The 27,361-nt window shown below is 38.4% G+C and overlaps 1 protein-coding gene across 1 annotated transcript in view; it reads left to right on the plus strand.

Annotated features, from left to right (window-relative positions):
• Nucleotides 1–1,228: 1,228 nt before the first annotated feature.
• DRD2 (dopamine receptor D2) overlaps nt 1,229–27,361 on the plus strand; it is a 96,073-nt gene continuing 69,940 nt past the window's right edge. Inside the window, exon 1 of the mRNA XM_074304224.1 lies at nt 1,229–1,705. The gene's annotated coding sequence lies outside the window, so the exon portion shown is untranslated. The remainder of the gene's footprint in view (nt 1,706–27,361) is intronic.

Raw genomic sequence — 27,361 nt, forward strand, 5'->3', positions numbered from 1 at the left:
AGATCTTCTTAAGTGTGTCAGAACTCTGTAGCTCCAGTATGATACTCAGAATGAAGACTGGGTGGTAAGGGAGAGAATCTATATAATATTCTTTCTGGAGAACCTCAAATACTTTTATTCAGGGGATATAAGGGTAGCACTGATGAGCAGATGGGCAGACTGACCTTTAGAGAGCTCTGCCAACCCCCAAGCCACTAAAAGATCCTAGGCCTTTTTAGAGCTATAACAAATCTGCTGGAGGAAAGAGGAATGCTTACCATTGCCCATTCACACAACAAACACTCTGGTGTTCCAAGTTTTTCCTAGATCTGATCTCATTAAATTTCCCTTCAAGCTCTCAGACAGGAGAGGGACAGGGTTACAGCATAGGTACCGTATTCCTATTTACAATGGTAATCCTTGCTGATTTTTCCTCTGTAGCCCTTAGGTGTTCTGGGTGACAGGAATGGAGGGAGAGGGAAACATAGATTTAACTTGTCCCAGGTTATGACAACGTTGAGCCTGGAACAAACATCTCAAGATTTTCTTTTTTCCATCTTCCCACTCCACTCCCAATACCATTCAGGCCTCTCCTGCAGAAAGAGCTAACTTGCTTGAACTGGGGGTGATACAGAAACACAGTCAGAGGCAAAGCTCAGAGACCTGACTCCCACTAAGGAGAGGGAACTCCCCTTGCCCTCCGCAGAAACTCTATTATTTGAGCTCTAGTTCTCTCTTTCATCTTTTCCCCACCATGGGTGAGTTTCATAGTAGGGACTTTTAACTTACACTTCATCACTGGCTCCAGGAAAAGAAACCACAGATTTTTGGAGAAAATATACCCGACTTACCAAGGGGACTGGCCATATGGTACCATAATGGTGGTTTAGATGAAGGAGACTGTGGTAAAGGGATGGACTTAGGGCACTGGTCATACTGGAGACCCAGCTCCCCACAATCCACAAGCTGTGAAGACTGCCTGCCTATCCCTCGGGGGTTTCTGCATCTTCGCAGGGGAGGTCCTAAGAGTTCCAAAGAGGCTCGAGGGGATTGGAAGGTTCTCTGGTCCCCAGAGGCTCACTTAGCTGGCGGAGCTGAGCTTTCATATGAGTCAGAGGAGAGATCCAGAAGGGGACGGATAAGGGACAGGGGCGGTGCCTGGGGGCTGGAAACGGCTCACGATTGAGACAGCCCCGCCCTCCCCCGGCCACGGCCCCGCCCTTTCAGAGCCTCGGAGCTGTCCAAGCTCAGTGCTGGAGCCGACGCCTCCCGAGCGCAACTCGCCGCCTCTCCGCGCTGGTCCCCGCGCCAACCCGCGCTAATTACTCGTCCACCATCGCTCCGCCCCACAACACTCTGCTTTTCTTCGCCCCACCCAGCCCTACTGCATCCCACCCTAGGTCCCAGTGCGTTCCTCCCCCGCGGGGTCGGAGCGCGGGGGACACCTGGGTCGGCTGTCTGGTCAGCCGCCCGGGACCTCGAGCTGTGCTGCTGGGGCAGGTGGCCCCTGGCAGAAGCCGGGGATCCCAGCAGCCCCGCTTTTTCTAGTCCCCGGACACCTGAGAACCGTGGGAGCCCAGGAGACGCCCCAGGACAGTGTCAGGAACAGCCGCTGGAGCTTCTCCTCGAGATTGCTGAAAGAAATCGTCACGCGTGGATGCAGCGAGAGCCTAGAGACTCGCGTAGCCGGCGCCACTTCTGCCCTCGGGCGCCTTATGGCTTGAAGGTTAGAAATGGGTTGAAGGTCCGGTTCGGGAAGGGAGGTGGCCGCAGGGACTAGATCTAGACTTTGGGAACTATGAGCAGGCTCCGCAGAGGGAGAGCTGGAGTTTTTCTCCAGAGGGAATGGCGTACTTGAGAGGCAGAACTTTGGAGAGCGGCGGCTCCCGCCGGGGGTCCCAGGTTCCCGCGGAGCTCGGTGCTTTCCAGTGCCCCTTTCCTCTAACGAGCCTAGTCGGAGGCCGGGGCTGGGGCAGAAGCTGAGACGCTTCTCCAGAAGAGCATCCTCCTAAGAGGCTCTAGGTTGGGGTTCGCTCTCCAGAGCGAAGCGTGCTGGACCAGGGACTCATGGACAGTATCCTGGACTGTTTTCTCCCTTCCCGGGAGCCTTAAGACAGGTTTCCTCCAGGAGCAGAGTTTTGAATCTAGAGATCACTAGATCAGTCTTGGTACGGAGATCCCACCTTCTCCGAAGTCTCTTCAGTCTCAATATGACTTCCAGCAAGGGGCTTCCTCCCCGTGTCCCTCACCCCAGGGAGGTGGCCAGAATCCGTGACAGGCTGTGAAAGCGCCAAGAGTCAGGTGGAGGAAACAGAGTAGCAAGCAGACAAGTGGCGCTAACCCGTCAGGCTAAGGAGCTAGTGTGGACACTTAACTTGCTTTAAACCTCTTTCCAATGATGATCCCAGCCTGGGACCTGACTTCGGGCTGGTCGACTGGTCAAACTGGTGATCATTAAAATAGGTTGCTCCTAGCAACTCAGCATTCATTCGTATGTACTGAGGCTTCTTCACCCCCTTTCTCTCTTTTTTTCTGACTCTCAGCCAATCTCTCTGTCGCTTTATTTCTGTCTCTATGTTGCACAGTCTCTTTCTTTCTGGGTCTCGTCTGGGTCTGTCTCTCTGCTCGACAGATTTCTACCCCACCCTCTCTGTTCTCATCCTGCAGATCTTTCTTCATTCTTTTCGTCCAGCTTCTTCAATGATCTTTTAATTAAAGACAACGATTTCCACTAAACTTAACCTGGAGTCGGGTTGGAAGTAAAGGGTGGGTTCCCAATTCCAGAATAGAAAGAGGCCCTGATATGGAGGAGGTGGGGGAGCATTGTGTGAACAAAAAAGATGTTTAAATACATTGAGAACATCTCAGACATTGTCTGCTGAGGCAGACCTGTGTAGGAAAAAATGAGATCAAATGTGAGAGTGCATACATAGGTACCTCATAGGACTGATCTTCATATGTGACATTTATTTGGTATCCTGAAGTTCCATAGAATAAGTTTCTAATTGTTTCCTACAGAAAAATACTTAAACCCAGTCACTGGTCCCAGCAGCTTTATTTTTTTAAAAGATAAAAGCTAGGAGTTTCTGAAGAGGGAGTATGGTAAGGGGGCTCTCTCCTAGTCTCTACAAATTCTTAGGTGGCAAAGGCTTCTTTTGGTGTTTGAAAGTCACCCTAACTCTGAGACCTTCATATTAGTAGATATCCCATCTGGAGAACAATAAAGGTTTTCAAACTCTCCTCACTCTCTGGATTCAGGATGTCTACTGAGATTGCACATTTCTATGGAAGTTATTGTGCTTCTCCTGGATTCATCCTGAAACATTAAGGAAAGACAGAAAAAATCATTGACTCTCATGTACCTGTTGCTGCTATTTGGCAATTGGAGGAAGGTATGTGATAGTTTAAGTTATGGGAGATTAAAAGGATAGAAAATAAACAAGCTTTCTACCTCTCTCCCCTGTCCTTTTGCTTATCTACAAGATCCTCCTGGATCTTAGTACTTTTCTGAGCTCAGATTTTTGCATAGTGAGAGATCTGGAGTGAATGACCTTGAGCTAAGCTAAGCATATGTAGTTCAAGAATGTGGTTTTGCTACTTGAAGGAGGTCTTCCTTCCTCTTCCCTTTTTATGGAGAAGGGAATGAGAGGCATGAAACTCCTGGTTTTTATAAAATAGAACTGATTATCCCAAAATTTCTTGGACTAAAAGAAAAATTAAGATATTAATTAATCTACACTGTACTCCCTACAAATAGACGTTTTCAATTTACCAGATGGGATGGAATTGGAGTAAGCACCAACATTGTAAGGTCTCTTCTGGGAAGAAGGACAATATTCCCCCATCACTCAATTCCCAAGTATACTTTTGGGTTTCTCTTCTTTCCTAAACCCATTCTTGTTCAATTCCAAGAATTTGTCCGTATAATTCCAGAATTGCTAGCTTGAATGCTTATTTCTCCTTTTGGGTTTCTTCCCTTTGGAATTAGGGCCAATTTTCTTTTCCTCAAGATCTGATAAACTAATCTTTCCTGAAATTCTGAGGAGTGATTAGTTCAAGCTTACAGAGCATCATGTTCCCCAGAGAGGTTGTGCAGCTCATGCCTGGTTGTCAGTAAGTGCTTTTACTGTATTGATTTGATTCTTCCTACTCTATAGTCTGAGGAGATTCTAGGGAGATTGACAAGGCTGGTAACAATGCTTGTGGATTATTCTGTCTTCCCTTATCTGCAAAGTTGAGTTCTTCTGTATAGAAAGTGTAAATCTAAACTAATGGATGGTGTTGATAACATGAATTTAACAGAAACTTTTTCTCTAGCTTTTTGGGATATTAATATTAACAGTGGAGCATGATACCTTATAGAAACATGGCCGCATGATCCAACGAATTCAAGCTGAGATGCCTTGTCCTCTGGCTAGGAGCATTAGAGTTAGGGGGTTTTGAGTGATTTTCATGTGATTTGCATTTAAAAGTTAAATTTATGCATAGCAAACTGTTTAGAAAAATGGATAGACCTGGAGGGATGGGGGTGAGAGAAAGAAAAGCTGATCAGAATTTGTGTTCCAATTCTGGCTTTGTCACACACACTTTCCTGTCCCTCTTCCAGTTTCCCTTTTCTTGGTTGCTTAATATGTATACATTATGGCAGTTGAATATGTTTTGGCTCTGAGGAAGATAGGAGAGTGATATATTTGAGGTTTCCCAATGCAGAATCAATTAGGTACTGAAGATCAAGAGACCCCAAGATATAGACACTGGTGTTGCTATGTGACCTTTGTACTTGTTGGGAGGATATGAGCATACCTTTGAGAGAGGGCTTTGGTTTGCCTCAAACACCATCCCTCTCAGTTAAGGCAGGTATCCCTGCAACCTCTTGTGGACAGACCAAGTAGTTTACAGCTCTATCAATCAACAAGCATTTATTAAATTCTTATATGCCAAGCACCATGCTAAGTTCTGGGAGGATGCAAGGAAAGGCAAAAACAGTCCCTCAGGGACTTCCCTTTTTCATTGGAGAGACAATATGTAAATAAATAGGTGTCTACAAGATATGTACAGAGTAGGTAGAAGAGAGCCTACAGGCTCCCTGGTAAGAGACTGATGCTTAACCAGGTGAATTTCCTTCAGATAACAATTTAAATTGCATTTTTAATTTGCCATGTCCATTCAAAGATCATTCAGTTCATTCTATTGGCTCTAAGAAGGTTTCTTTCCTGTTCCAAAATAAATCTTTTTTTCTACTCTTAAAGTTCTCCCAAGAAGTAAATGGCATGACCTTCCTTGGTCCACTGTTGTAGTACCTTGCACTCTTGAATCACCAGATTTCCAAGGTTCTTGAATCCAAGTTAAGAGACCAAAAGGCCTATAAGATAAATTATAAACTTAGCTTCATAACTGAAATATCCTTTAGTCTTGGCTATGTCCAGGAATCACAGGTAGGATGGTCAGTCCTATCTTTCTATTCCAATATGCAGCACTCCTGCATGCCTGAGCTACAGAAGTCATTTGGAGGTCTCTTCTGTGATTTTGATTTTTCTCATGGGTCTCTCTCTTAAGCCTTTGAGGAAAACTGTCAGATCTGGTTCCATGATTATGTTTAAGTACTCCAGCTCTATGAAATACTAAATGGATTCAATAAGCGTATGTAAGTAGCTTGCTTCCTGCTCCTAGATGGTGGACTGATATTTATTATCTCTAGCCTTTTTAATTACTTTAATAGTGATGGAATCCAGAGTGAGCACACCCTTGCATCTTTCTTTCCCTCATTTTCAATGTAATTGAAAACTTCTTTTTTATTTTTTACAAGAGACTCATATTATCTAAATTCATGGGCTTGGAAAATAGCTTGATTGTTGTGTCAGTACGTGTGGGTGGTGGAGTAAAACTGAAAGATTCAACCACTCTTTTTTGCCTCCATTTAGGTCCTAGAAAGGGAGAAACACTTACCCTTCTGGATTCTCAAAATTTCTGTCATTAAGTCCTAATTCCTTTCTCTGATAAGCAGGCCCACATCAAAGCTGATGAAATTAAACAATCATCAATCATCCTTCTTACCTCTCATCCCCCCAAAGAAAACTGAACTTCCTTCTCCCAGGGAGATAGGAACCCTTGCTCTCTATCAATAAATGAATGTATCCTCTGCCTGTTCCCTTTCCCAACCACTACTGGCTAGACTGTTCAAGGTCAAGCAATAGTGAATTTGTGGGTGGGACCACTTTGTTGGTATCTGACCAAGATTACAGGTATTTTCTACCTAATTTCATATATTGGCTCTGCAGAAATATGCTGACAAACAAAATGACATTACAGGGAGCAGTTCATCCTGTAAGAACAATATTAAAGACGAGTCTTTCAGTATCATGAAGAAGCTTGCTTATAATTTTTAAAAAATTACTTTACTAAGAAAGCATAGCATGAGTTCCAACAGAGGTTAGAGTCAGGAGGTCACTGAAAGGCTTTGGGGAAAGAAGAAGTGATTGGGCAGGTGAGAAGGAGGATAAAGGAGTGAGAGCTCAGTATATTTTGTTATTAAATATACAGAGTACGAAAATTAATAGGCAAATAGGCTTTACTGTACAACTTCAGCAATTTTTTGTTAACTGGAAGGTATTTATGGGGAACCTGACTTCTCCCAGAAGGAGGTAGAGAATTTCCCTGATCTCCACTACAGAAGAAAGAGAAGGTGAAAAGAAGGAAGGTGAGAGCAATTAGATTTCCATGTATCTTTCCAAATAGCATCAATCAGAACCTGGATAGGGGATGGAAAATGACCTCAGTATATGAGTACTGCTTTCTCCTCCCCTCTACTCCCCACCTCCAACCCAAGGGCCCTATCAACAAGCAGGGGCTGTATCTGCTTTTGAGTCCTGTTCAATGCCTGGTGTGTTATTGCTTATTATTAAATAGCAACCATGGCCCCAAATGACGGCTTCCCTGCATATGTCTGGGAGCTGCTGGCTCAGTAAGGCTCGCCTGTCATTGGGCTTCTCCCCATTGTGTGTGCTTTACGATGTTTCCATTGCTGAGTGTTTGTTATTGTTTGTGCTCTAAGTGGCCCAGCAGGGGAAAAGCATTAGAAATGAAATTATTTTTGTTACACGCTATATAATTGCATCTTCCTCCTTCCTGTAACCCTAGGCAGCAGCCTCACCAACAATTCCCTGGAAATCTTTGGTCTGGAAAGAAAAGATGGGTCATAACTTTAAAAAGTTTAGATAACCCTTATAATAATGGCCCCGACTTATAGGCTTTACATTTCTGAAATACTTTCCTTGAAATTGTCTTGTTAATAAGCCATAAAATTATTATCATTCCTATTTCAAATATAAGGAAAGTGAATTTCAAAGAGATAAAGGAACTTGTTCATGATCACACAGGTCTAAATCCAGTATTTCTTCTAAGACATCACATTGCCCAAAAACTACCTCATCTATTCATTGTCTCTTCTTTCTCCTGTAGTTGATCCAAGCTTGTAGAGAAGGGAGGAGTAGGTGAGAAGAGGAGAAATAAAATGACACTTGAGTCCAAGTTAAAGAGATTATAGAATTTTTATCTGATGTAAGAGAGGCAGGAGGAGGGTCAATTAGTCAATGTCTCTTCGAGTTATGACATTCTGCCTTTCATAGGATGGTATCATTAAATTTTTTTAATATTGCAATGAGTTGGAATTCCTCTTTTCTCATTCTGTTGGAGCTCACAGTGAATGGTAATGAACATTTTTTTGTCATTTACCTTCCCTCCAATTATCCTCAGAGGAAACCACATGCTTGACCCTTCATAATCCAGCTTGACTATACTCATTTTTTGTTAATTATATAATACAATTATGTAATTATTTATAGATGAATAATAATAATATTATAATTGTAATTTCTTAAACAACTGTTATGTCAGAATTGTAAAGTGCCTTAGAAATCATTTAATCTAGCTTTATCATTCTACAGAGGGGAAGCTATGTGCAGAAAAGAGCTATTGGTTGCCCAATCAGTTGCCAAACATCAGTTTGCCCTCTATCAAATAAGATAATGAGGATTCTCAGAATGGAAAGCCCAAGGTTGATGTCTACCTGATTACAAAAGACTTCAATGAAATCATCCTCATCTTTCAGTTATTTCAGGCCCAGTTTTTCATTGTTTTCCCTTATACCTAAAACCTTACTGATGGGTATTCCTTTATCCATTCACTCATCCTTTTGAAAGCCACTTTGAATTCAGTGGGACTATATTCCACTGAAGTAAAAAGAAACGGTTTTTGCTAATATGATCCTTCCTCAGGGAGACCATTCCCTGTGACACAACTCCACTTATAGTCAATTAAGCCAGCTAGTGACAGGAAGGAGGACATCTCCTTCAGGCTTTCTGATCATCCCCTACTTGACACTAACATGTCTGTTATTCAGTTCTTGAACAGTTAATTTATTGTGATGACAGAGAGAGATACCTAAATTTGAAAGTAACTAGAAATTTAAATCCCAAACCAGTGGGATACAGAATACTTCTACAGTTTTCCATTTTTACTTTAGCTTGAGTCCTGTAAAAACATCAGTTATGAAATTCCAAGCAACAAAGGGAACATAAGACATTCCATTTGAAGTCAGTCCCATTAGATTCCATATACCATTCCTCATGAGTTATGGGAGATTTGGTCAATGGTGTCATTCCTGGGGCTTTAGAGATATCTCCCAAATTTCTCTCTCTTCTCCTTAATGAATTACTATGGGGGAAAAATCTTACTAGTTATTCCCTAAGAATTGATCTACAACCTTCTTGGACTCTTTCTTTTTGGTCTTATTACCTTATTCTACCTTATTAGAATATATTTGCCCCTCGATTGTTTCTTAAACTACCTCATTTAAGCTTCAAAAAGTGCTTTGTAATTGTACTCTCCTGAGATTTGTAGTTGATGCTTTTAAGCTCTTTAGTCCTAGTCTGTCTCAACAGTCATCATTCTATACTGAAGGTAGACTCATTGTTTCAGAGTTACATAGAAGCTACAACTTATGACCATCTCTTTCCCCCTCCCCTGCTATTGTGGCTATTTTACAACAGAAAGATATTCAATTTGTTGAAAAAATGAAGAATACATTTCCTCACAGCATCAACAATTCCTCTTTCCTTTCCCTGCAGTGGGAAAAGCAGGGTTGCCAATATTATTAGTGTACTATGGACCTATGATTTATGACTAAGTCTCTTTCAGAGTTATGGGTATGGTAGGAAGTGACTTTCATTTCTTAATGCTGAACTTAGATTCATAGTAGAGAATATAGATGGCATGCTGTTCACTGGTTCTCCTGCTGGTCAGCCAGATGCTAAACAGCCCTTAAATTGACTACTGGAGCTGGCCAACCTCATCTAGATATGATTATATTTTATATTATTACTACATTAGTTTGTGGCAGTTTTATTACAGTCAGCATGGTGATCTTAGGTGGATCAAACATTAGGCACACTCACAAACAGGAAAATATATTTAGGGAAAAGTAGGAAATCACATTAAAATGTGTTTATATAAATTGGATCCCAGACCGTGAGAGCTATGAGCAAGATATGGGTGGGTGCATTTTGAAGACTGAGATGGTTGAAACTGTATGGTGCTGTGGTTTGGAGATTAGAGATTGGGATTAGACTTTGGTTTAAAGTACATGGCTGAGAGGGATTCCACCTTTGGCTGTCTTGAGAAATGATAGTTAACAACCCTAACCCATTCTATTTTCCCAAGGACTTGGTGCTATGAATATAGAAACCTTTAAAAATGAGGAGATAAGATAAAATAAAATAAAATGTGAAAAAAAAAAAACAACCAAGGAGATACCAGGGGTAGCTAGGTAGCTCAGTGGATAGAGCGCCAGTCCTGAACTCAGGAGGATCTGAGTTCAAGTATGACCTCAGACACTTAACACTTCCTAGCTGTGTGACCCTGGGCAAGTCACTTAACCCCAATTGTCACAGCAAAAAGAAAAAACAAACAAAAAACTCCCAAGGAGACACCATTTAAATGAGTTGCATAAGGTACAGTCTTGCCAGGAGCTGAGGGAAGAAATGGAATGATTTTTCCCATGATTTTATTCCCTCTTTTTTTGGCTGGGAAGGAATAGAAATTATTTCACATGGAGAAAAACAAGGCATAGTCTGGCTTCCTAAGAATATACAAAATTTGATTATTCTTCCTATTTTAGAGAAAAGGAAATTGAAAGTGAGAGAGGTTAAGTGACTTGCTATATGGGCTGAGTCAAGTCTTTTTAAAAAATGTACTCACATGACAGATGTATTTGTTAACTAACTATAAAAGAGGGGATTACAACTAGGAGAATTGTATGGGTTGTTTTTCTTATTGGTAGAATCAGATTCATGTGTGTTCAGATTATAATAATGCCTCTTTTATGCTCTTCAAGCAATAAATTTTACAATATTTTATCCAGAAGAAGACCTAAGAAAATAGACTTTTGAGATTTTTTTAATAACAGTGGACATCAAGAAGGAAAAAAAAATACATGAATAGTATATATTCTTTAGTTTAAAAAATAACTGCAGACTACAAGTCAGTAAACTTAGGAAATCAAAGAAAGAAACTGGCCAGATTTACTCCTAATTGAGTCATTCTTCCTCTATTTAATTCTATGGGTAGCTAGGTAGCACAGATACTGTAGTGCTAGAATAAGGTAGGAAGAGTTATGTTCAAATGCTGCCTCAGACACATTCTTGGCTACATATGCCTGGCTAAATTATTTAATACCTCTTAGTCTTAATTTCCTTATCTATAAAATGGACAATAATATCATCTACCCCATGGGACCAATGTGATGATCTAATAAAATAATGTAGATTAAATACAATTATTATTTTTCTCCCAAAAATCTTGATTATGATCCCTTTTGTATTTATGTCAGTTCTTCTGTACCAGTATACTTCTATTTCCTCTGATTGTTCTGGCCTTATCAAGAAGAAAGATTACCCTACTCCACTTGGTTTTCTTTTTCTTTAATTACTTTCAACAGAAGATGGATTTGTCTAATGAGCTTTAATAATTGTTAAGATAAATGAAAATACACTATTAAACTCAATTTAAGAAAAGTCACATTAAGAAAACTAAAGAATTACACTCAATTTAAGAATTATTTTTTAAAGAATCTACTCTGTGAAAGGCCTTTTCCTGGATCTGGGGGTACAAAAGCAAAAGTGAAATGATCTTTGTCTCAGGAAAATTTGAATTCAAATTTTGTCTCAGATACTTACTAGTTGTATGACCCTTAGACAAAACTTAAGTCTTTCTTAGTTTCCTCAGCTGTAAAAGAGGGATAAGCTTATACTCTTTTGGGGAGAAGATATAGCATATATAAAAACAAGAAAATACAAAGTAATTTTAAAAAGGAGAGGGTCCTGGGTCAAGGCTTCATGTAAGAGGTAGTTTTTAAGCTTTTTTAAGCTCTGCTGTATATGAGATGTCTTTGAGCAATTCGGAGCTCTGCCCAAAGGGCTATCAAACTATGCATACCTTTTGATCCAGCAGTGTCATTACTAGGTCTGTATCCCAAAGAAATCACAAAAAAGGGAAAAGGACCCACATGTGCAAAAATATTTGTAGCAGCCCTTTTTTTGTAGCAGCAAGGAACTAGAAACTGAGAGGATGCCCATGAGTTGGAGAATGGCTGAGTAAATTGTGGTATATGAATGTTATGGAATATTATTGTTAGGTGAGAAATGACCAACAGGATGATTTCAGAAAGGCCTGGATAAACTGATGCTAAGTGAAATGAGTAGAACCAAGGCAATAAGAATATGTGACAACAACTGTAATGAATTTGACTCTTAAAAAATGATATGATTCAATTCCAATAGACTTGTAATGGAGAGAGCTATTTCATCCAGAAAAAAAGACTACGGTGACTGAATGTGTATTGCAATGTAGTATTTTCACCTTTTTGTTGTTGTTTGTTTGCTTTTTTCTTTCTCATTTACCCCCCCCCTTTTTGATCTGATTTTTCTTGTGCAACATGGTAAATGTGGAAATCTGTTTAGAAGAATTGCACACATTTAATCTATATTGGATTACTTGATGTCTAGAGGAAGGGGTGGAGTAAAAGGAGGGAGAAAAAAATTTTTTTTTTCAAGAGTGAATATTGAAAACTATTTTTGAACACATTTTGAAAATAAAAGGCTATTTTCAAAAATTTTTAAAAGAAAAAATAAGAGGTATTATTTAAACTATGCTTTGAATGTAGTAGCTAAGGTGGACCTGAGGGGATTCTGCTTTCTAACCATGGGGGACCAATATAGCAAAGGCCTGGAAATAAAACATGCAATGCTATATATGGGTAATAATTATCAAGATACTTTGTAATAGTGAGAGCATAAAAGCAAAGAATATATATTTTGTATTTATACTAAAGGCAAAAAAAAGAACCACTGATGATTTTTGAGTAGGGCAGGAAATGGGTATTGGGAGGATGGCTTGGAAAAGAGACTGGAAGCAGGGAAAATCATTTAAGAGATATCGCAAAAATCCACGTGAGAAGTCAGGATCATCTAAACTAAAGGGTTGAATGAATTAGAGAAGGAGAGAGAAATAGAAGATATTAGGGGAAGATCAATAGTTCTTCCCTACTGATTGGATGGGGGGACAAATTCAAGGCAGAAGGGACTTAGTGGTAAATAACAGCCATTGAACCTAATCTAACCCATGTGAAAAAGAATTCTCAGTAGAACTACCTAATATGTTCCTATCTAGTCCCTCTTTTAAGATCTCTGCAGGAAAATAGGTGACACAAATTTGTGCAAAGTACATTACAGTCAATCAATCAGCTAAGCATGCATTAAGTGCAATACTCAGGTATTGGATACTGTGCTAAAGTGTTGGGTTGACAAATTCAAAAATAAAAATATCCTTACCTTCAAGGATCTTACATTCTACAGTGGTCTTCAACATATACTGAGGTCAGTAACAGAACATATCTACCCACAATAAATATAAAATGATGGGTAAGAATCATTAACAATTAAATGAACCAGGAAAGACTCTTGAAGGAAATTTCACTTGAGGGGATCCTTAAAATCTTGGTGGGGGGAACCTGCTATCTTAAAATGGTTCTCATTCAGCCATCAGGACAAATACAAGTCCCATTCATCTAGCAAGTGATTTTTTTCATGCTTCACTCTACCATTCAGAAATGCTAGAACAATCTATCTATTACACATCAAATATTCAAAATCTAAAGGTATGATGAGTGTTCAGTCACTTTCTCTGATCACTCCAGAGTTCTGCCTTATATTTGGGAAAACTGGCTTAGTTTCCCTCTCCATCAAATGCATATTACACAAAATATAATTACAAATAATGACTAAACATATCATCAGAACAAGAAAGTAAGATAGTAATTGGTGAAACCATACAGACTAGTTTAGACAATAGAATACATAAGATTTAGAGAGCTCTATGACTTAGGAGTAAGAGGAAATCTTAGCTCAAATGAGGAAAGAATGATCTCATCTAATGCATCCATCCTAAGCAGTCTCTAAGGATACTGACACTGTGAACCAAGAGTTTCCCCATATATGCCTATGACTCCAAAACATCTCCCATTCATCACCCAAAATTTGGGTCTCTTTCATTCCATCATCTATCTCTTTTTTTCTTTTCTCTCCCACATGAGAAGCATGTGTCATATTTCTTGCACATAGCAAAAAATATTACAGGGCTATCCTTCAAAGGATCATCAGCTTTACTTGCTGGGGCTATATATTCATAGACACATGCTTTCCATTAGATGAAAGGAAAGACATATTTCTTTACAGACACTCCTTAGGAGAACAGAGGAGATAAAAATCATGTTTTCCCTTTCCTAGAAGCCGAGAACATTGTCAACTTAGGTTACTTTGGATTGCTTGCTTTGATCCTCTTCTATTTCTTGCTTTAAGACACAGTTTTGCCTGAGGAAAATTAAAGTTGATTCCCTGATATTGGAGCTTAGTAGGAGAGTGGTGATAGTGAGGGATGGGGGTCTGTCACTTAGAGAACCATGGTACTTGAAGGCTGAATATATGGGTAAAGGAGATGATTCTGAACCAAGTATTTGTAAATCCAGAGAAGAGCCACTGATGCAACCAAAGCTAATGTTGTACTGATGGACATGCTTTTCTTTCTTCACCAGGAAAAGATATTTTATTTTTTGAAATGGGAATGAGAAACTATTCCTTTCTCACACTCCTTCATGAAACTAAGGCACAGATAAGAAAATGAAAAAGAGAAGAAAAAGAAAAAAAACTGGAGAAGAGGCAGAAAAGAGGGAGAGGAGAGATAATAATAGCTAATATTTAAAAAACACTTTTAGTTCAATTAGACTGACATTTGTTTAAGTTCCTATCATGTAATGTCTAAAAACCATAATTATAGATATTATTAATTTCCTGTGTTTGTCCAAGGACCGTTGAATTGATACATTATAAGAAAAAAGTAACCACTCATAGGACATTAGTCCTACAAATGAAAGAAGACATTAAAAAACATTTTATTTAAATGAGAGCATGGTTCATAGTTTCACCTCAAAGAGGCAAATAAAGGCTTGTTTTTCATCAAGTACCCAAACGCTACAAGAAATAGCATTTCATAGAACTATTGGCCATATTGTCTTGAAGTGCTCATGAGAAGTGTAAACAGTCAGACGACCATGAAGATAATTGCAGTTTATGCAATAACAATTGATACTGAGGATAAAGAAGCAAAGAATAATAGGAAAAAACTTGACAAGGCCCTCTAAACTAAGTCAAGCATATTTTCATACACTGTTCCTTTGATGCAAAGATTGGCACAGGGAAAAAATGGTCAGGATTAAAAAATGAAAGTGGCCAAAAGATTGACTATTATTCAGAGCCTCCTAGTTTATGGTTCACAAACACTTTCTGTATGAGTCACTTAAGATGAGCCAGTTTCATGCTTTCAATTCACTCATCACCTGGTTAGGCCAGAGGTCAAAATCAACATGGTACTGGAGAAAAAATGAAAATGAAGACTGCATATGATTACAGCAGCTCCATATCTGTTTAAACAACTGCTTGATTCTGAAAAACAGTAAAGAGATTGTGTCACCATTTCTCAAAGAAATCTAATTAGTGCTAAACAACTGCTGCACTGAGGAAACTGAAGAAATCCTAAAAATATCCCAGCTGGCAGACACTTGGCAGCTAGGTGACACAGGGGATAGAGTATTGGTCCTGGGATCAGTAAGATCCAAGTTCAAATCCTGCTATAGATATTTATTAGTTGTATGACTCCAGTTAAGTTATTTAAATCTGCCTCAGTTTCCTCAGTATAAAATTTCACACCTATTTTTCAGGATTTTTATGAGGATAAAATGAAATGATATTAATAATGCATTTAGCACACTATCTGGCACATGATAAGCACTTAAGTTCCTTCCTTTCTTTCTTTTCTCTCCTCCTTCTCTGTCTCTCTCCCTATCTCTGTCTTTCTCTCCCTCTCTCTGTCTTTCTTCCCACTGTGTATCTTTCTCCCTTGTCCTGTGTGTGTGTGTGTGTGTTTCTCACTCTCTCTGTCTCTATCTTACTGTTTCTCTGTCTCTGTTTCTCTTTGTGTCTCTGTGTCTCTCTTTGTCACTGTCTCTGTCTCTATCTCTCTGTGCATCTGTCTTTCTGTGTGTCTCTATGTCTCTGTCTGTTTCTCTGTCTCTGTCTTTATGTCTCTATCTCTCTGTGTATCTCTCTGTCACACTGTCTCTATATCTTTATCTATGTGTCTATCTCTCTGTTTCTGTCCCTCTCTGTGTCTGTTTCTATCTCTTTGTATCTCTGTTTTTCTGTGGGCCTCTTTCTATGTCTGTTTCTCTGTCTCTGTGTGTCTTTGTCTCTCCCTGACTTTATACCTCTCTCTCTCCCTTCCTATCTTATTCTTTCTTCCTTCCCTCCTTCTTTCTTTCCTTCCTTCCCACCTTCCTTTTATTTCCTCATTTCTTCTCTTCTTCCCTCCCTCCTTTCCTTCCTCCTTCTCAAATTGAGAGACATGACAGTCAACGGCTTCATGAATTTAGAGTAAAAGCTCATTTGTAAAAAATTACAGAGGAGGATGACAGAAAATTATAACCAGTATGCCTAACAAGCCAGTGAAAAGCAATTGAGGTGAAAAAGATTCTGAAGAGAGCTTGGCATGAGATCCAGTTTTGCCAGCACACCCCAAGAGCATTTTCAACGAGGAGAAATGCAATAAAGCAACATGAAATGGAATAGATTTACTGGCTCCTATAGGATCGTGGGATTTTGTGTTGTGGGGTGATGGGGAAGTGGGATTAGATGACCAGTTCTAACTCTATGATGATCCTATAACTGAAATAAACCTTAGATATCATCCTATTTAATTCCCCCGTTTTGCAAAAAAAAAAAAAAAAGGAAACCAGAGCCTACAAATCTTTTAAGTGACTTACCTGGTATCACACTAATAGTAAATAACAAAGCTAAGATCAAGACACACTCCCAGAGCTCTTTTCACCAAGCCATGCTTCTTTCAGATTTCTCTAGTGATTTATTCTCATCAGTAACAATAATGGAGTTATCTCATTTGTATTCCACCACTATACCAAGACTTGATGTGAGGAAACAGTAATGACATTTAAGAAGAGTCAGAAAGAATGACTGACCTATCCAAATAGGACCATAGGGTCACTGATCAAGAGTTACAAGACACCTCAGAGGCCATCTAGTCCAAATTTATGGGTAAGGAAATTGAGACCCAGGGAGTTTAATATCACATAGGCTGTATTTTTCAGAAATAAGATTTCAATCCCAGTATCTGGACTGCATTGTATATGCAGAAGGTAACTTTGTTTAAAGTAATCAGATGTGAATGTTCAAGATATATTGAAGAGGAGAAAGCTTCCAAAAGAATGGAAGACATTATTACTACCCCCCAAAAAAGGTGACTGAGGTGATACCAGCATTTACTAACCAATATGCCTCCTCTCACATCTCTCTAGCATTATTAGGAAAATAGCCTGTGTGGGTATCAAAAATGTCCTTGATGATTGGAGTATGAGGACAGACGATCCAATACATTGTCAGAAGCAATCACCGTAACCGATTTTTTTGCTTCACTGGTTTTTTTGTCACAAAGAAGAGTTTAATCTGGATAGGGGACATGTTGAAATGACTGTGATATAAAGACAAAAGACATCACTAATTTTTTCCTTTTTTTTTTTTTTCTTTTTTTAAAGAGAGCATCCTTGGTGAAAGGACGGCTTTTAGAGCCAATTTTCTACAGCATCTTCAGTTACACAGTTGACTGAAAGTAATATGAGGTCCTGCTGTGTTTATTATTTGTTGATTATGGAAAAAAAGTATTTGCCTCAGTAGAGTAAATGCTGCCTTAAAGATTCTTCTCAGACAAGGTATCTCTCTTGTATGTGTTGAGGTCATAAGAGATTCCATAGCAGATGCAACCACAGAAATAACTTTGTTCAGCAATCTGCTGCATCTCCATATCAAGTGAAGCAGAAAGCAAGGAGGTATATTCTTCACAGGTTCTATCATTAACCTGGAAGATAAAATGCACAAAGTTCAAATAGAGAAGATAGGTGCCTATTGATGATGACGTTTTCTGGATGTTCTTGTCTTAATATGATTGCAATGAGGAGTGAATCACTATAGGGTTTTCCTAATGATGCTCTCTTCCCCAGTCATTTGAAAGATATTGGTTTAGCTATTTACAGAGGGAAAACAATGCACAAAAATTTGCTTATGTAATAACCAGCATTTATACATACATATATATATATATATATATATATATATATATATATATATATATATATATATATATATATATATACTTATAATGTTATGAGGTTTGCAAAACATTTTACATATGTTAAGTCATTTGATCCTTACAATAATGCTATGAAGTAGTACTATTTTTAAAAATTAAATATTACCAAACGAGATAACATTTGTAAAGGCATTGTGAGGCAAGATTTGAACACAAGTCTTATCTCCAACTCTTTTTCTTGGCCACCTAGATGCCACTGCTATATGCTTTATAGTATATAGATTGTTGAAATTCATTTAAAAAGTAACTAATTTAGTCCACCAATAAACATACCTTGAACAGAAAGCATATAAGATGACCAATAAATAAATCAACAAGAATTTACTAAGCATCTACTCTGTGTTAGGCACTAAGTAGGTGATTGGAGATACGATGGCAGAAAAAGGAAAAGATATAATAGTCCCTGTCCTCAAGGAGCTTACATTCCATTAGGACAATGAGCTTGGGTCCAGAGTAATAGAAAAGGATCAGGGAGGTAATACTCTGGAAATTATACAATGATTCAGTGTATGCTACCTACTGCAGAAAAGGTTAATCTTTTCAATGTCAATTTTTCCTCTGTCCCTGTCTCCCCAACTCTTTGGTGTCCTAGCACTGCTGTCTCTGGAGCCAGAAGAAAGGTAATCAATCTTTGATGCCCTGTTTCATTCTGGCCTACTTTCTAGCCTGAGGGTCATATGTCAATCAAATGTAAACTCTATAAGAAAAAAGAGCACCAGCTTTTTTCAGAGTCATAATTTGGGTACTTTTAATGACTGGTCAGTCAGGGATGTTGCCAGTCTTCCTTATTTCTTACATAAAAACAGACTGTAGAATCACTCATTAAAGTTTCTGAATAAGTAACATGTGTTTTCGCCATTTTTGATTACCAAGATTTTCTCATTTGGAAGGTATCAGAAGGCATGTTTGCTACATTCTAGCCAAATTAGACTATTTGTTCTTCCCTGATCTTGTTAGGATCAAGCTAGGTGCCATGGGGGATAGAGTCTTAGAATCAAGAAAATCTGACAATTTGACAGTGTGAGTTAACTTCTGAAGTCTTTTCCCACTTTGAGGTTATGTAAATCTCTGCTTTCTCACCCTTCCTCTTTAAACTGGAACTTCTCCCATACTTCATTAGCAAGGTTTATGGAGTCTGCTAACTTCATCCCTATGACAGGTCAACCTTCACCCTGACACTGGACTCACTCCCACTTTTAAACTTATCATCTTCAGCTCCAGAGTAATCTATGAATACATTTACACATTTTCTCATTAATACGAATTCAATGGAACAATAATAATTTACAATATTTTAGTAGTGATAATTGTCATGGAAGCAACAAACATGAGCTTGAACTGATTTTGTGAGATAGTGGAGGATAGAAGGGCCTGGTGTTTTATATTCATGGGGTCATGAAGAGTCCAACAAGACTGGATGACTGAATGAAGAACAAAAACCTGTTAGAATGATCAGATTCTCACTGTAAAAGCAGAAAACTTCAATTCTGAAAACTCAGTACTACACTATTTAATTTCTTTAGCATAATAAAGTCACTATGCAAGAATCTTCTTCATCTTCTTTGCAAGATAATTGTTTGGAAAGAAAAGAAGATATCTCCATTTTCTTTCTGTCCTCCTCATATTTTAATCTCATAGATTATCATTGACTAGAGTTAAACTCATATGTTCTTTCCCTGATTACATAGTGAAAAATACCTCATAGAATGACATCAACTCCATTCATTTCTCTCTTTTTTAAAAAGGTTAATAGTTGTTTCATTAGAGATTATTCAGTATTCATCAGAAATATTTTAAGATCTTAATATTTCAACTATTTTATGCAATGAAAAAATAAAATATTATTCTTAATATTAAGAAAAAAACAGTAAAAGTTTCTATAGTACTTTTGGAACAGTTCACAGTACTTTGTCTGGACTTCTCATTAGAACTCACTGTTCTGGTTTACTTGCCTTTATTAGATTGTAAACTCCTTGAGAGCAAACTGATGGTAATGTATCACGGGATCATCATTGCTTAATACAATCTCTTTAGTATTAGATGTTCTTACTATATAATTGTTGTACTGAATTGAATTTTATGCCAAATCTGGCTACTCCTGTTTACTTGATAATATTCTAATTTATGTTGTAGATGTTTGTGCAAGCCTCATTCTTCATGCTAGAATCTAAGTCCACACAATCAGGTCTTATTTTTTCATCTTTATATCCTCAGCATCTAGCTAAAATTTTAAATGTCATTCCTTGAAGGGTGGATATGAAACTAGAGACAACAAACATTTGAGTAGATGCTCAATAAATGTTTGTTGAATTGAATTAAATATTTGTTGAATCTAGTCTCACCTCTCCCTTTGATAGCTGCCATTTAACATTTTTACTATTAATATTTTGACTAGATAAAAAAGAATATTCTCTTACTCACTTCTTACCTAGTTTTAATCAGTTATTGAGCATTGCCTCAGTTAAATTGGAACCTGTTAAAAACTTTAGTTTAAAGAGGCCCAGGTTTCCCACTTCATCCCATCTTTAGTTTCCCTGATCTATATCCCAAAGGCTCTGGAGGAGAAAGTGAAGCTGGTGACTTTGGACAATCCTTTTCCACTTAAATCCAAATCACCTGCATGTCAGGACATCATATCACGGTCCTCTTCAAGGATGAAGGACAAACAACAACTATTAATATTATGACAACTAATTAGTTATCTAGGTTTATCTTCGGGGTTCTCAATGACAAAAGGACTCACTATTTCCTGAGATTGGTCATGCAATGTTTGGTCATCCCTAATTGTTAGGAAGTATATTTTTTATGAGTCAAAATTTGCATTTATATGACTACATTCATTCATTCAACAAATCCTGAACATTTGTCAGGCATTACAGGGGAAAATGGTGCTAAGAGCTGATAATGTAGTAAGAATGAGAGCAAAGAAGGGAGGAAAGAATGATAGAAGGTTGCCATCATAGCTGAGGGAAGATGAGCTTTGCTTCTAGGTTGGAATGACATGGGGTTGGATCAAATGAGGTCATAATTGTAAAAATTGCAAGCACAGTGCCTGGCACATAATAAACATTTAATAAATATTTGTTATTGCCTCCTATGCATGACCCCTAATGAAATCAAGCAATGGAGAAAAGATCTTGGTTTGTCATTATCTCTCCTTTCATATTCCTTCTTGTTTAGTTTACAAGGGCCTGTGTTGGGAAAGAGCTCAGAACAGGTATATTGAGGGAGAGGCATATGTTCTCTAAATGTAGGCACTTGGGGACAGTGAAAGAAGATGAGAAGAGGAGGAGAGACATTGGGTTGGCCCACAGACTGCAGAATTGGTGATAGAACAGGAAATGAGGGCTGGGGAACCGCCCAGCTTGAGACAATATCTCTCTCCCTCCTTCAGAGTAGCAACATTTCCCTCCTGATTACCTGTTATTAGAACAATTGCCCTATTTATTTAATTGATGCCTAATCTCCTGAATGAGAAGGAAAATAAGGACAAGGGAGAAAAATGCAATTAGTCCAACTATAACTTTTGGATATAAAAGAAATCACAAGCCTGGCAGTCCGGCAGTTAATGGGATTGATGCTCACCTTCCTTTCCAGCTTTATCTCATTACTCCCTTTCATTCCCTCTATGCTTTAGTCAAAGTGGACAAATCTCTGCCCTCTCAAACCCACTCTGATCTCTCCATTCTTCATGTTTTTGAATATGCTGTGCCTCTATCTGGAATATCTTCCCTCTACCTTTTTGTAGAATTCCTACTCATTCTTTGATGCCCCACTCAAATGCTTTCCTTTCCATGAAATCTTGCTTGACTCTTCATGAAGCAACAACCTTCCACTCAGACTTTAAATTTTTTTTACTCAGACTTTCATAAAACTTTATTTTATAACTTGCTGATGCATTTATGATGCAGAAATATGTATTATAGTTTATCTGTGTTGATGTCTTATCTACCTACTAGACTGCAAATATCATTAAAGCAGAGAATATTTCCCTTTTTTATTTCCACAGCACAGAGCTCTCCCACAGATTAAGTGCTTAATAAATATTTATTGAATGAATGAATGAAAAAAATATGAAGAGAAGGAAGCTCATCTTTGGGATCAAATGCTCCCCTAAAATGCAAGAGAAGTAGCTAGAAAAGAGCCCAGATACTTGGCAACAACTGATAACAACCAACTTAGGCCTTCTTAAAGGAATGCATGAGGATGGTCTACCTGGTCATAGAGGAGCCATAGAGGACCACAAAATGGCTATTGTGCATGTGTGTTTAGGGGGAGGAGATAAAAGACAGAAAAGCAGAGGAGAGTCATCAGCTAGACCTCCCAACAACTAAGGCTAATTTAAGCTTTGTGCTTGGGCTTGGGGATGTTGGCTCTACACTATGAGCTTGGACTCTGTCCCTCACTGGGACTGTGTGACCACTCTCCCCTGAAATTATATTTCCTGGCTCGACCCAATGACTCATGACTCTTCTCCTTCTTCACTAAGGCTCCAGGCTCTCTGATGTAAATAACCTGACCCTGAAGTTACAGAGAGAAGGCTGATAGAGAATCTTCTTTCTCTGCAGCACTCAGAAACAATGTATTGCTGGGGGGGACTGAGGTGAACCCAGCCAAATTTTCTTGCCTAGCTGGACCAGTTCAGCCAAACAGAGCAGGAGCTCAAGGTGATAAGGGAATGCATTAAGAAGAAAGGAATAAGAGATGTTGATGGAATACTGGGGATTTAAAATTTAAAATAAATAACATAGGCAAAATAATGTTCAGATTAATCTTGCTCCTTCTTTATTGACTGACTGTTCTAATAGTGAGGCACTTTTTAAAAATAGGGCTGCATTACTGATCAAAGGAAAAGTCACATGACAATATTTTCCCAGAGTCCTTTGGTAGCATCCTTGTTTACAGAAGACAAACAAGACTAAGAAAAGGGAGAGAGGAGAGAGGAGGGAAAGAACCGGGAGGGAAAGTGACAGAAAATAAAAAAGAGGAGAGGAAAAATAGGGAAGAAGAGGAGGGAAGGAATGTAAAAGGGGAAGGAAGAGGGAGAGAGAAAGGAAGAGAAAAGGGGAGAAAAGAGAAGAGGAGAAGAGACAAAAAGGAGAAGAAAAGAAAGAGAAAGAGAATTGAGGACCATAAAATGGCTATTGTGTATGTGTGTTTAGTGGTAAAAGACAAAAGACAGAAAAACAGAGGAGAGTCATCATCTATACCTCCCAACAACTAAGGCTAATTTAAGCTATGTGCTTTGAACCAAGAGAGACATTCAAAGCTCATATCCATGACCCAGAGTGGTTCAGTTCTTGGATCAATCCAAGGTCTGCTGAGGCCCACTGAATTTCCAAAGTTCTATGCTTTATCCATCTCTCACTCTTTTCATAGTGGAACAGCATTCTACACCAGAGCATTTCCATCCTCACTGTTTCCTTAGTGAATGATGGGAAGGGGGAAGGAGATAAAGCAGGAAGGGGGAATATGACTCTAGAAGGGAAAAAAGGGGTATGAACATAGATGAACAATACCCAAGAAAGTATTCTTTTGGGAGGGGATTCCTTATTGGTGATGCTTTCTTTTTTTTCCTCAATAATATTTTATTTTTCCCAACACATTTTCCAAAGGCATTTTTCAACATTCATTTTTGTAAGACTTTGTATTTCAAATTTTTCTCCCTCCTTCCTTTACTTTCCTCCTCCCCAAGACAGCAAGCAATCTGATATAGGTTAAACATGAACATGTGCCATCCTTTTTAACTAGGTCCATATTTGTCATGTTGTGACCAAAAAAAAATCAGAGTAAAAGGGGAAAAAAAAAAAACAAAAAGAAAAAAAAAAGGAGATAAACAAACAAAAAAAGGTGAAAATACTGTGCTTCAATCTCCAGATCTCCATAGTTCTTTCTCTGGATGTAGATGGCATTTTCCAAGTCTATTGGAATTGTCTAAGCAAGTATTCTTAGCAAAGACACAGAAATCTCAAGAGATAGGAAAGGTGGACTACACAGAATATAGGGAAACATAATCAGGGAGGCCTCCAGGGGACAGACACTAAACCACAACCTGGCAGCTCTTTGTCTGAAAAAGGAGCGAGGGAGCTGTCTGGGATGGTCTGACTCTATCCTTCAGGGATCTGTTGAAACTTAATAAAGGCCTGAGAGGCTGTGAGAATCTTGGCTGGCCATCTTCAGTATTGACTTACAAGAAATTCACAGGTACTCTGGAGCTCTCAGGGTTCAGCAGACCCACAATAATTTCCTCCAGCATACATTTATCTTTATCTCCTCCCATTTTGTTCTATGGCACCAACACACACGTATACTTATTCCGACAATTCTTTGCCCAGGTTAGATCTGCATGGTTACTCAGCTTAGCCATTTATAGAACTATTAGCAAATGTTGGCTGCTTGTTTCAATCCAGAAAACGCCCAGGCAGATTACTGATGAATTGTGTTGCTGTATAGATATGGCCTCAGAGACTCATGAAAACCTAATGGTAAGGACATAAACAAGAAGATTCAAAACAGAATCAAGAAATATTTTCTTTAGCTCTGCTGCCTGATTTCTTTTAGAACAGACACTTATCTCTTCAAAGCCCTAAATAGATACCTGCTAATCTAACTTTTCTTTCTTTCTTTCTGTACAATAGGTAATTAGGTGGTACAGTAGATAGAACACAGGCCCTGAAGTCAAGAAGACATCTTCCTTAGTTCAAATCTAGCTTTGGACACTTCTTATCTGTGTGACCTTGGACAAGTCACTTAATCCTATTTACATCAGTTTCCTCATCATAAAATGAGTTAGAGAAGGAAATAACATCATTGTAGTAGCTTTGTCAAGAAAACTCCAAATGGAGTCAGAAATAGGTGGACACTCTTGTCTCTGTCTGTAATTACATTCTTCTAAGGAATAAAGAGTAGGCCAGTTTGGCTTTTTCTCATTATAGCTTCACAAGGCGATGCATAATCCCCATTTTATATTTGAGGAAACTGAAAATAGAGGGATTGCTTTAACTAGCTTTGCTCAACCTAGTCACATATCTAAAGGATTTTAACTCAAGCATTCTCACTTCAGAATTATATTCTATTCATTGTGTCAGTGATATAACACTCATAGTCCTGGGAGTCGCTAATTTGTATATAAAGATGACTGTAATACATATGGGTTTAAGAGAAGGGGGTGAGAGAAAGGGAAGGAGAGTCTATAGCTGGGCATTTCAATGACTAATGCTAATTTGGGCTGTTTGCATGGATTTGGGGAACATGGATTTATTTCTTATAGGTTCAGGCAATTATTTTCTTCCAGATCTCCCATCTTCTTGTTCCCACTTAAAACTACCACTATATTTTATTGGGTTTTTTAATTTTTATTTTATTAAGCATTTATCATTTCCAATTTCATCTGGTTCCAGGTATATTCAATTGGGTTATAGGCTGGATGTTTGATACCTCTCTGTCCTTGCCATATAGCTCTTTATGCTTAACAAAGTATTTTCCTGATCACAAACCTCTGAGGTTGTCTGTGAAACATTTTTTTGGAAGTAAACAGGGTTATGTGATTTGCTCAGGGTTACACAGCTAATAAGTGTCGTAGGCAGGAACTCAGTTCTTTCTGACTCTAGAGATAGTGCTCTATCCTTTGTGATTCCTCTGCTCTGGTTATGTAATAATTTTGGTCCATTTTTATAGATGATAGAACTGAGGCTTAAAAAGGTTCATAAACTTATTAATTTGAACTGAAATGACCTTAGAGGACATCTAATCACCTATCTACTTCCTTTTATGGGAGAGGACACTGAGGCATGAGGAGATAGTTATTTGACCAAAGACTCACGGAAAGTGATGGAGCTAGGATTTGAATCCAAGATTTCTACCTCTAAATCCAATTCTTTTCTCATTATATAATCTTTCATGGGTGGATCTGCCCATGATCTCACAACTAGTAAGTAGAAGAGTTAAGATCAAGAATTCAAGAATGATTCACCATTTCTTTTCCCCACTCATTTTATTGATGTGGAACTGAGGCAAAAGGGATTAAGTGATCTTTCCAGAGTCACACAGCTAGTAAATGTCTGAAATAAGATTTGAACTTAGGAACATGAGTCTTCCTGACTCCAGGCCTGGTATGCTATCCACTGTGCCATCTAGTTGCCCAAATATAAAATAGTGGTAATAATAATACTTATGCTATCTATCTATAACAGAATTGTTCTTAAGAAAACTTTTTATAGGCATTACAATGCTGTAGAAGTGGGTTACTATTGTTGTTGGGATAGTTGTGGTAGAGAGAATGATAATGTGAATGATAATATATTTAACTACCAAGAGGCAGTGATGGCTGCTCACCTGAGCTTGTTTAGCTGAAAAGGACTTGGGTCCTGGATAAGTGTTGTGTCCACTTTACATATTCTTAGCTTGTGGGAATGCTAAGTTAACATCATGTTCTCCATGGAACATGGAGTGCCAACCCAGCCTGTAGTTCTGTTTTTCTCTGTTCCATTGTCAAGGACTGGTGATTTTATCCAATCATATATCAATTCTGTTTACCCAGAGTCTGCAGATTGCAGTTTTGCCCAAGTGGAAATCAATTTTGAGTCCCTTTCATCTCCTGAAACTTGTTATGTGAAAGAGCTCTAAATGTGACATTGCATTATTGGAGTTGGCTTTCCAAAGAAACAAACATGCTTAGCTAATGAATATAGTCATTTTTACTATCATAGAATCAATAAGTAATTCATGACAATAGAATAAATATATAATAAATGTCTCATAACCAGCTGCAAGCATACCACTCTCTTAGTCCCCAGAAGATCCTCCTAGACTTTACAAAAGATACTTTGGATCCAGATCCAGGAGTTCTGAAAATACACAGTTCAATTTTGAACAAGCAAAAAATATATGAACAGCACAGTCCCCATGGAAAGGGTCACTGACCTATTTAGCAAGCTGGATATAAAATGAAGATCTAGAAACTTGGGTAGTATTTAGAATGTGGTACAAAATGGAAGTGACAATAGTTGACACTTTCCACAGTCTCTGTTATCTTTTTTGGCCACAGCTTGCCCATCATAGAGCATAGTAAATTGGCTCAGCTATTGGTCCAAATAAAAAAAAGCCTACCCCATATTATCTCTGCTTCACATTTCCTCCATGTGATCATACAGCTTTTGTGTTCCTTCCTCTCACATTCTAATGTTTTCCTCTATGCATTGGGAGATATATCTAGTATAGAGTATTATGTAGAATAGTAACAGTTCAATTCAAGAAGCACTTATTAAGTGCCTACTGTCTACCAGGTACAATGCAAGGGTTGAAGACACTAGAACAAAATTAAAATATCTTTTTCCTTCAAGGAACTTATATTCTATTGAAACTTGTCCAAGAACAAAGATATCTAGTCTTGGCTCCACCAAGAAGAAAACAGTGTTTATTAAGTGTTATTAAGTGTTACTATGTATAAGTTCCTCAAAATTCCGGGGGAAAAATGGCAAACCATTTTGCCAAGAAAATCCTAAACCATTTCAGAGTCAGACAAAACTGAAAATGACCAAACAACAAGCACAAAAGACAC

This window comes from Sminthopsis crassicaudata, chromosome 3, assembly GCF_048593235.1.
Source record: "Sminthopsis crassicaudata isolate SCR6 chromosome 3, ASM4859323v1, whole genome shotgun sequence".
Taxonomy (NCBI): Eukaryota; Metazoa; Chordata; class Mammalia; order Dasyuromorphia; family Dasyuridae; genus Sminthopsis; species Sminthopsis crassicaudata.